Source organism: Lactuca serriola, chromosome 9 (genome assembly GCF_051521515.1).
Source record: "Lactuca serriola cultivar US96UC23 chromosome 9, Lser_US96UC23_V15, whole genome shotgun sequence".
NCBI classification, from domain to species: domain Eukaryota; kingdom Viridiplantae; phylum Streptophyta; class Magnoliopsida; order Asterales; family Asteraceae; genus Lactuca; species Lactuca serriola.
In genome coordinates, this window is record NC_136416.1 from 144336196 (window position 1) to 144347713 (window position 11518).

Below are 11518 nucleotides of genomic sequence, written 5' to 3' on the forward strand. Positions count from 1 at the left end.
ATCCTTGCATCGGTACCTGTCTATTGATGACCTGAGGATACAAGTAATTTTGAAAGCGAGTATCAACTTTAAAGCTGGTGAGATCATAAGTATTTTAGTGTCTTAATTTGTATGTAAGAATTTGTATGTATTGAAAATGTATATGAACTGTAAGTATGGAAAATGTATATGAACGGTAAGTGTAAAAATGTTTGTAAAACAACTGTAAACGTTTGAAAAACCCTAGAAATCCCTATGATTCCTACTATTATATAAAGGGTGTCTTCTACCAAGACCTAACTATTCTCAATGTAGTCTTCTATCAAGACTTAACTGTTCTAAATGTTCGTTTCTTGTAAAAGTGTGTAATTTTCCCAAGTGTAACTATCATTAACAAAATATAGTTTTTACATTTAATGTTTAAGTGAAATGATCACTAAATATATGAAAAGGGGAAATTAATGTAGTACTGTAGTGTTGTATTATAGGAACTACTGTTGTACTAACTACCTTAAACCGGATTTATATTAAGGTATCATGTGATTAATTGCACCATACTATTGACTGGTAACAACGACATACGTATGGTCGTAAAAAGAAATGACGTTTGGCACCCGCAGACCTGCAGGTCCAGCTGTAGCTAGCAGCAAGGTGTAGGATAGTCAATCCAGTATAGATCTATATGCAAACTCACGCTCTCCCTCCAAGAGACTCTGGCTACAACTCGGGCCATGACATTTAAGTCATGCTCTGATACAGGATCACAATTTTGTCAATGTATTTATGTATATGTAATGTATTTTTCCTCGTTCTAGTATCGTTGTATATGTTCTCTTTCTAGTATAGTTGTATATGTACTCATAGTAACGTAATGTATATGAACGTATGCCTTTGCAACCCAAAGGTACTGAACTGACTGAAAGGAACTATTATGTCTATATATGTATACATGATATATAACTAATGTTTAAACGACCTTCGGACGGTACCCGATATCCTATCAGACCACATCCAAATCGAGGAAAAGGAAACAAGGTGGATAGCCTTCCTAAGTCTTTTAAACATTACTTATATAACTATACAAATATAGGCATGCTTATAACAAAATTTCTATGTAAACGTAATCATGTAATTGTATAGTAATGTACTGTAATGTTCTAGCTATAATGTATGTTCTCTCTATCTAGCAAGTATTGACTCATGAATGAACTGACTCATTGTATGATATCGCGTTCTAATAATAGTTCTAGTATCTTCCTAAACTACCCATATGGTAACTTACTAGTAATATAACTGGTATGTATGAACATGGATGTATACCCTTGCTACCCAAGGGCATTGGATGAACTGGAAGGAACTTTTATGACTATATATGTACACATGATATATAACTAATATTTAAACAACCTTCGGATGGTACCCGATATCCCACCAGACCACATCCAAATCGAGGAAAAGGATATAGGGTGGATAGCCTTCCTAAGTCCTTTAAACATTTCTTATATAATTATACATATATAGGCATGCAATTGATAATATAAAAAGCATAAAATAAGTTTTGTAAAACCTTTGAACATAAATATTTTCTAAGAAAAGATCGACTTGATGTCGATCTATAAAACGGTTTTGAAGGCATGGGTTTGATAAAATGGTTTAAGTATAAATAAACATTTGTTTGAAACACAATTGTAAATAAGTTTGAAATGAAACATACAGAGTAAAATGTATAGTTTAATAAGGAGTTTTAAACATATAAAGTGTTTATGAAAATCATTTGAAGGAAACTGTTTGGTAAAACGGCTAATGAGTAGTAAATCATTTGAATGTTGCTATTAATCACATGTGATTGATATAATAAGTAGCATGATTCTACTTGTATCCCCCCCCCCATAAAACATTTAAAAATAGTTAAAACATTGATTAAGGGGTATGAACTCACCTGTTGTGGGTGATACGGATGAACTGAAGAGGTAGGACCGCTAGGTGTCAAGTGAAGTCTTGAACACACTCTATGATCCTAGTTAACATATAATTTCACATATATGTAACAAATTAGTCTATAAAAAACTAATAAACAATTCAAGACACCCTAGGACATGCTAAACACCTTTTTCAAGTGTTATTAGCCTCTAGGATTGCATCTAAGTGTTTGTAGGGGAAGCTATTGTGTGTAGGGCTCAAGGAATACTCCACCATGAGGTTCACGGACCTAATGACCCTACTAAGTGAGTTTACGGTCATAAACTCATGAGTTTACGGCCGTAAGCTCACACTTATGTTACCATTTGATGTTTGATGCTCTATAAGGTCCTAAGAAGCATTTCTACTTAATGGCTTGGTCTATGGAAGAGTTTAGGGCATAATATAACTCCTTTTAGCAGTTTACGGCCCTGGGACCATATTCCCTTGGAGATTACAGTTGTAATCTCCCTTGGGAGGATGTTTATGGTGTTTTCAAGTCCCTAAATTAACTAGGAACTAAACTAGGCGTTTGTACTTGGCTTTAGAAGAGTTTGTAGCACCATTTGGCACCATTTTATGGAGTTCACGGCCCTAGAACCTTTTGGGCTGTGAACACCTTGCTCTTGGTGTTCTAAATGTGTTAGCTAGTCCTAAACTCATTTAGGTACATGCCCAAATTAGTCTCTTGGCTTAAGGAGGATTTTTAGGGCATTTTGGCACTTAAACATGGAGTTCACGGCCCAAGAACCTCCTTGGCCGTGAACTCACTTTCACCCTTTGATTCTAATTGATTTTGTGTCCTAAACATGCAATGGTAGTCCATAGGTTGAGTTCCAAGGCTTTGAGGGACATTGGGACACTTTTGGCCCTTAAAATGGAGCTTACTCCCCAATTATTCTTGGGCGGTAAGCTCCCAAATCTTGGGGTTTTGGTCCGATTTTGATGTTATAAAACAAAATCTAAGCTATATAATATAACTAGATCGAAGTACTCACAATTTGGGATAAAAACCCGAAGATCCGTGAGAGAGAATTTTGGCTTTTCTTTAATTGGAAATGTAACTAATGAATTATTTTGGTTCAGATTTCTATATATAGTCCTTGGATTTTTGGCAGAAAATATTTTTATTCTTGGAATGAACTCTAATATCCTAGAGTATTGGAATAACAGTGTTGCACAAAACCCTAGTGCATCCACTCTCCTGATATCTCCTTAAGTGTAAATCCTGAAAAAACTGTCAAACTTATACCCGAAGTCTGGAATTTCACTGTAACTATTCTAACTTCTATTGGCTTGATATGATTTGTTCAGAATGGAAATTTCGGGTTGTCACGCCATGGGTTTGTAACTCCCATGGAGCATCCTATGGGTGGAACCCAACTTGATAATCCATGGAGCCTCTTAGCCCACTATACAAGTTATTGATGATTTACATAATCAACCCATATATTTAATTAGTTATCTTTTGATCACTTAATTAATTCTTGATCAAACTAATTAAATAATATTATTAATATATTAGAACTTATAATATATTAATAATCCCTAGGTGTTATTTCTCTCATTTAGTCTATCCATTTGCATGGTGCCATGCAACCCAAATGGACCATGCCGGGTCGGGTCAAGTACATACCAGAAATAGTTATGGACTTAGACACCTTATCCAACAATCATAAACAAGCAATCATATTCACATACCAGGAATCTGCACTAGCATGCGATATAAGCTCATATAATCAGGCATAACCTAAACAGGCTATCCTACCACTGTCTAACCAATACTAGCATATAGCTCAATAAGCACATATAACAGACACATAAGGCATCCTCCTAGATCCTTAGCCCTAGATCTAGCATGCTGGTCACATAATCGTAACATAACATAAACTTGTACGGGTAATTTGGGAGAACTTACTTGAGCTCAGCTGATTGCATGGACCACACCCTTTTCTCTTTTCATAGTTCTTACTTCCTTTTTGAAATCCTTTTTCCCCTTTCAAAGTTCTTTTTACAAAAACTATTTTCCTTTGAAAAAAAATTCCTTACTCGGTCCTTAGTTTGAGTCCAATCACACCCGAGAGTGTACCCAGATCCTTCAAACCAAGGCTCTGATACCAACTTGTAACATCCCAAAAATTGTGACCAAAAATTTCTTTTAAAGACATTACTAACCCATAAATATTAAAACATTTCAATCGTACTACAAGGGTTTTATGACAAATCATAGTATCTTTTCAAAACACTTGTTCATTTTATCAGAGTAAACATCCCAAGCTAAACTTCTTGGTGTGTGCCATGCGATCATCCCGAGCTCTTCCCTTCGTTACAAAATGTACCTGAAACCAAAACTGAAAACCGTAAGCACGAAGCTTAGTGAGTTCCCCAACCTACCATATACCATATATATCTACTGATTCAAACATGCCATATATAACCGTGAGCACATAATCACATACGGGGCCCCCGCCCGTTGCATTGGGCCTCGCCCGCCATCGGACCCCGTCTGTCATCAGGCCCCGCCTGGCATGAGGTCCCACCTGGCATCGAGCCCCGCTCGGTATACAGATATGTTTCCCTTAGGCCCTTCTTGTCCCTGGGCCTCGCCCTCCATACACATACATATGATCAAATAACATATTGAAACATACATAAACATTCCCTAACCATACCCTGATCCAAGGCCTCGCCTAACTTGGACCCCGCCCCTAGTATGCTACTGAAGTAGTGGAACCCCATCCATACTCCTACTAGTGGTGAGATACGGGCCTCCGCCCACACTCACATCCTTCCTACCACAGTCCTCGCCATTGTTTTGCTAATATCGACATATGGAACCCCATCCATACTCAGCTAGTGATGAGATATGGGACTTCGCCCACACTCACCTCCCTACCAGGCACGTACAAGTATCATGAAGACAAGAAGTATAATCTAATGCACTACATAAGAATCTTCCTCGGGAATACCCCAACATCATAACCCCGACGCAGAAACATACTATTATCTAACGTACTTCGGGCTTACCCCGACATCGGACCCTCGAGCCGGATCCTATCATACCGAAACATGCAAGAATCACAAAGACCTCTAGCATCCTAACATTCCTTGGGCCTCGCCCGGCATCAGGTTGTAACCCGGAACATACATCAATAAGTGCCTAGGGCTAACCCCCATGTCTTCCTTCTATATATAAGCATAAGCATTAACATAAACATAATGAGCCAGCATTGTGGCTGTAGAGCCATGCATACAGTGAGGAGACTCACCTCGCACTCTTGAAAACTCGCTGAACACTTCTGACTGCTAGCCGGAAACTTCTGAACCGCTGACCCATCGGCTTCCCGAACCATCAATATCCAAAATAACATTTATACCACAATATCCCAGAAGTCAACCCATGTCAAACTTTCTCAAAGTCAACGGTGAAAGTCAACCTCCAGTTGACATGACTCGCTAACTTGATCTACCAACTCATCGAGTCCATACTCCTCCAACCCCATACAACCCTGACTCCACTCGTCGAGTCTAGCAAGAAATCGACGGGTTCTACTTCAACCATACAACCGGGACTATCTTCATCCGGCTCGCCGAGTTCAACCTTAAACTCGTCGAGTTCATCATCCATAAGAATGTCTAGGTTGTGACTCGCCGAGTTGTATGAACAACTCGTCGAGTCTGTCTTCATAAATTAAGGAGATTACCTTGGACTCACCGAGTTCTTCCTTGAACTCGTCGAGTACGATGAAGTTCATGACCATTATGGACTCAGACTGGCTGAGTCCCTTACCAAACTCAACTCATATCCTTAATAGAAGGGTTTTCGTGCAAGAACTAGCCTAACTCGCCGAGTCCCACAACTGACTCACCGAGTCTCTCTATGTACAACACTATTCAGACGATTTCATACAAGCTCAAGGCATCCAAGACCCAGATCTGGCCTCCTAGGGTCGGGATATCACACAACGTTGCTACCTTTGCACCCATACATGGCCTTTTTCGCTCAAAAGGCCATAATAACCACTTGATCTATGCATGGAGAGGTATAATGGGATAAAGCTCCCACCTTTATGTCTTTACTACTCTGAACACCTCCAAATCTGGAAGGATCTAGCTTGGGGACGTCCAAATCCCACAAGACATCCTTCTTGGATCATAAACTCCATAAAAAGGGACATAAGGATATTAAACAAACTAGAAGTCAAGGAAGGAACTTGATTACCAAAATGAGCAGCAAATGGAGTGAAACTTCCGGATCTACTCCTTCCTCCTTGAACATCTAACCTTCTTCTTGTTCCTCCAAGCTTCAAGAATGCTATAAAACTCTCAAAATGGCTCACAACTCAAGGGAGGCTCTAGGGTTTTCGTTCTGGACTTGAGAGAGTATCAAGGGGGCTGATGAAGCCTATAATGTTCCTTAAATAGGGTGTAAGGCCCGCATTTAGGGTTTTCCCTAAACCTAGCCAACTCGCCGGGTCAGTATTCTGACTCGTCAAGTAAGTCACTAAACCCGCGACCAAATCATGCTCCTACTCGTCGAGTCACCCATGTAGTCGATGAGTCACTTCCTCATTTGAGGTTTTCTTCTCTTTTCCGACCTTCTAAATTCAGGATGTTACATTGTTGCTTATTTTTGCCTCAAACTTTTGCTATGTAATATTTGAAATTAAAAAAAAAAAAAAGAATGATGAGGATTTGTTTAGAATATATATATTTTTTGTAGTACTATTTATATTTTTATCTTATTAAATAATTTATATCGTTGTTGTCTTATTTATCTTATAGAAAAATAAGTTTGAAAACTAATAAAATAATAATAATAATAAAGTTATTAATGTTAATATAATGATTAAATAATAAAGTTAACAATAATAATATAATAACTAGATAGGTATCCCCACTACGCGGGGGTCAGAAGCTTTCAATGTCGTTTACGATATATTGGGTAACTGACTTTATTATCAATTGGAATGGCGTCTGAAATGATAAATACATTCTGCACATAAAGAATTCCTATGTTGACTAATACGTAAGACCTAAAGTCATTTCTAAATTCTTTGTGAAGGAGTAGATATGTCAAAATCTCGTCTAAAATAAATGATAGAAATCTTCGACTGCAATTTAAAGTATTCAATAACATTAGTGGTGGATTGCAAGAGAATTTTTTGGGACCACATTTGAAAAAAATTAAGGTAAACTCAAGGATTATTTTTGTAATTTAATCTACTTATAATTATACATTATGACTTGGGTAAGTCAACTTCGTGAAATTTACACGCGGTGAAATGCAATTGCGTTTTCAGCGAAAACAATGTCAATCACAGCAAGAAACCTTTTGTTAGAAGATGACTTCACCATCAGAACCTGCATAAAAACAGAAGAAAGGATAATGAAAAGTATATTGACTAAACATGTTCTACAAAGCGATTTTGTAAACCGATTCCTAATAAGCTGGTTCTAAACCGATAATAATTCTAAAATCTCGACTGGTACAATCCGTCGGTTCGGTGCGTGAGTCGGTTAGGATCCTATTGGTGTGGTTCATACTAAGCCAAATTTTGGTGAAGGAATGGTTACTTTAATTCCATCCAACAAAAACAAAATGTTTTTTTCTAATGGAATCAATGATTCCATTCCATACCTTGAGCTTCTTCTTGGCTTCCTTCTCAACAGCTTCTTTCATATTACTTCATGGAAGTTTAACACTAAGTTCCAAATTTTTAGTAAGAAGAAGTTACTAGATGTAAGGTTGCCTTTGATGTAACAGCTCATATCCCTACAAAAACAAAAAGGGTTATAAAATTTATTTCTTATATTAATCCACAGATTTGGATACTTCAAAAAGTAAACGACAGATATGAAGGAGAGTCGTCCATAACTGTTCCATTTAACTGATATGAAAACGGAATGGAATCCATGATTCTAGAGATTGAAAAGTTATGTTGTGATTCCATTCCATTTCCATAACCATGAGTAACCTCATAGAAAACCTCAAATTACCCAAATACCCTTCAAGTCCACCAACTGCAACCCCATTCACATTCTAAGCACCTACCACCATATTAATAGTTTCCAACTTTTTAATACTTCCATTTTAGTTAATATTCATTTTTATTCTTTAACTTTAATTAGTGGTGAATATAATATACTGGCATTTGAACTATAAGCCTTTAAAATTGAAACATATATTTAGATATAAACATTAATTTACAAAAAAATCTAGTAATTACCTCATATAAAAGTTTATAAACTGCCCAACTGCCCAGAATATTGTGAATGCAATCATCCAGCCCCTCTTTTTAGAGTGGTAACAAAGTCAAGTTACCATGATAATAACACATACGCATACCCTAGACCAACACAAACAAAGAAATGAAGAATTAACAATACTAACATAATTTAAAGCCAATACATTGAAAAATACGGTTGTGATTGTAACGATGATATGGCAATAACTTCAAAATCACCATTAGAATCTAAATAAGTCAAACTTAAATCCAATTTCATGCCAAGACCTGTGAATGAAACAACAAATTTTTTATTAAAGGTGAGGAGAAATCAGAAAGTAGAGAGAAAGATACCTGAATTGGTTGAATGAAATCCAAAGATCAAACATTATGTGGTGAAACTAACTATATTTCTTTATTCCTAGCATAAATTCGATAGAACCTTTTGTTGACTATACTCAAACTAAGAAGTCAAAGAAATCAAACTCATTCATAACATAATCCACATAACTTAGAACTGCAATGAAATTGAAAGATGAAAAATATGAGATCCCCCGTGTCGTCCTTCGACAGCAGACAAGACGGTCCAGTACCGACATCGAAAACCCTAATCTTATCATCTACGACCACCTTTACAATATCCTTAACAGCCGTAACGGCCTCCACCACTAATGGTGTTGCGACAGACGCCAAGAGAAAGAGGTAATCAAAGATGCAAGCGTGAAACATAACGGATCAGTAAGTGTTTAGCAGTGGAGGGAGCAAAGGGTAGCAAAAGGGAGGAGACTCGATTTGGGAGGTGGTGGAAGGATCGGGAAGCAAACATCTGATAGCACAGTAAAGTAACACCGTGACCCACGTTGGCTGTGGGGAAGACCCAAAACCCAGAAATGAAAAATGGGTGGTGGTGCGTCGTTGATGATATTGGGATTTGTTTCTACCGAATAGTGTATGATGTTTCCAGTGCCGATGGTGGAGGTGAGTTAGGGTTAGGGTTTCTAGTATCGACGGAAGCTATAAAATGTATGGTGGTTACTTTTTTCTATGTGTACCTTACCTGGCTGATAAGAGAGAGGAGATAGTGGATTTTGGAACAGAGGGGGTGGCAGATGCCGGTTCCGATAGAGGTGGATTTAGGGTTCCCAAATGGAGGCGGTGGATTAGATGGCGGTGGCGATGGCGATGAACATTAGCGAACATTAATTAGGGTTCATCAAATGAATTGAAGAGCTTTGTTTAGAGAGAAGATAGCGGTATAGGCGTAAGACAATGAAAATACAATCGAAAGTGGAAGAAAAGGATCGGTGGAGGGAGCGGTGATGGGTGGAGAAGAAACGGAAGAGAGAAGGTGGAGGAGTAGGTGTTTCTTGAAAGATGGAGATGAAGGCGGTGGGTGTGTGATATAAGGGTGGGGTGGCGACCAATGTACACAAATTTGAATCTGATTGGATCAGAAAACGGTGAAGTAAACACGTGGTCATCAACAATATTGATATCGACACAAATTGACCTACTGCAAAGGCAAAAAAGAAAATAAATGGAAATGGACAAACTTGCATAAACAAGGGACCATTTATGCCAATCCATTAGGAAATTTACTGTTCCTAAAGATGGACTTCTTTAATATATATATATATATATATATATATATATATATATATATATATATATATATATTAAACAATAAAGTTGATTTAACGATTATGTTATATTAAAGTAAGAAATAATAGTTAGTCAAATGATTAGATAAAAAGTTAGTCAAATAATAATGGCCTATAATCTAAGATAAATTAGGTTAGAATGGAGTGGTAATTCCAGACACAAATACATAAATCTGTGAGATGAATATATCTCGACAATTAAGATAAAGTTTATTTCTTATCGTCTAATTGTATTGTGTTAAATTCATAGCTAACACATGACAAGAATACATGAATTGTCAGTTTAAATGGAGTGTCCATATCACCATCAATCATTAATCATTAGGCTAAAATAAAAGCACAAAGCACACCTCTCTCCCTTGTCATTCCAATCCATGACTTTTCTATTTCTTCTATTCTTGTGTTCCTTTTCATTCAATTTTTACAATCCATGATTTTTCTATTTCTTCTATTCTTGTGTTCCTTTTCATTCAATTTTTGGTGTAATCCAAACTAAGTTTTTTTTCCCATGTTCCATTTTTTCTTTCGATTTTTATTATTTGATTTTGGTTCTCTCCAATTATTAGTGACTCTTGTTTCACGTCTTGGTCTTTTTCTTGATTCCACAAAAATCATTTTTTGTCATATGCTTTTAGGTAATAAATTATTTTCATATGTATTACGTAGAAATAAACAAATGATAAATGATAAGGGAGGTTGAAAACTAATATTGATTATTCCTAAAATATGCATGACAAAAATGCCTAAACAATATTAAGAAGAAAAAAAAGGGCTAGAACATTCATCTCTTGTTCTCATGTACTCATCGAGTCAAACTAAATCAAATTACGAGATGTTTAGTAAAAAAAAGTGCTAGAACATTATCTCTTGTAAGAAAAAAAAAGTGCTAGAACATTCAACCTCCCTTATAATGTTGATTATGCCTAAAATATGCATGACAAAATGCCTAAACAATGTTAAGAAAAAAAAAGTGCTAGAACATTCATCTCTTGTTCTCATGTGCTCATCGAGTCAAACTAAATCAAATTGCGAGATGTTTAAGTTGTTTAGCTTTACCAATCATAGTGCTTTTGTGTGTTATATGTCAGTAAATATCTCCATAGAAAAATAGTACATCTAGAAAGTTTGTAAACATGACATGATTCTAGCTACGAATGAATAACACTAATTGTTAGCCTATGGCTCACTTACCTTCTCTTGCAAAAGTAATGTAAAATAAGAGTCATTTATCAAACATAGCATAAGTTTTTGGGCAATTTTTGGGCAAGTGGTATAAAAACTTTGGTAGGAATATAATAAAACTTTTTAATTTAACATAGTATAAAAAAGCCCCTTTACAAGAAACAAGCATCAGATGTATATGAAAATAAAGTAGGTATAAACATAAAAAAATCATTATTCCTTGAAAGAATATATGAAAATTAATTTGCTATTGTACCACAGACATTATATTATCATCCAACCATTCATTTTCTTTATGCTTCCTTATCATGCATCTAATGCAAAAGTTATTAAGTCCCAGGGAAAAACATAAATCCCAAATTGACAATGCATGCCCTGTCATGTTTTACTAGGAACACTTTGTTATTAGGATTTATATGATTGTGTTGTGGTTACATTTTTTTTTCAAATAAAAGTTGTGGTTTGAAAACCAGATAAACACCATATGTGCTGATTGCAGACTTAATTGTT

The 11518-nt window shown here is 36.3% G+C and overlaps 1 long non-coding RNA gene across 1 annotated transcript; it reads right to left on the reverse strand.

Annotated features, from left to right (window-relative positions):
• Window positions 1-6962: 6962 nt before the first annotated feature.
• On the reverse strand, window positions 6963-9678 carry LOC145076817 (uncharacterized). The gene is made up of 3 exons (XR_013692814.1): window positions 8169-9678; window positions 7580-7714; window positions 6963-7302 (listed from the first exon to the last, which is right to left on the reverse strand). It is a non-coding gene; the product is annotated as an uncharacterized LOC145076817 (long non-coding RNA).
• Window positions 9679-11518: the final 1840 nt, after the last annotated feature.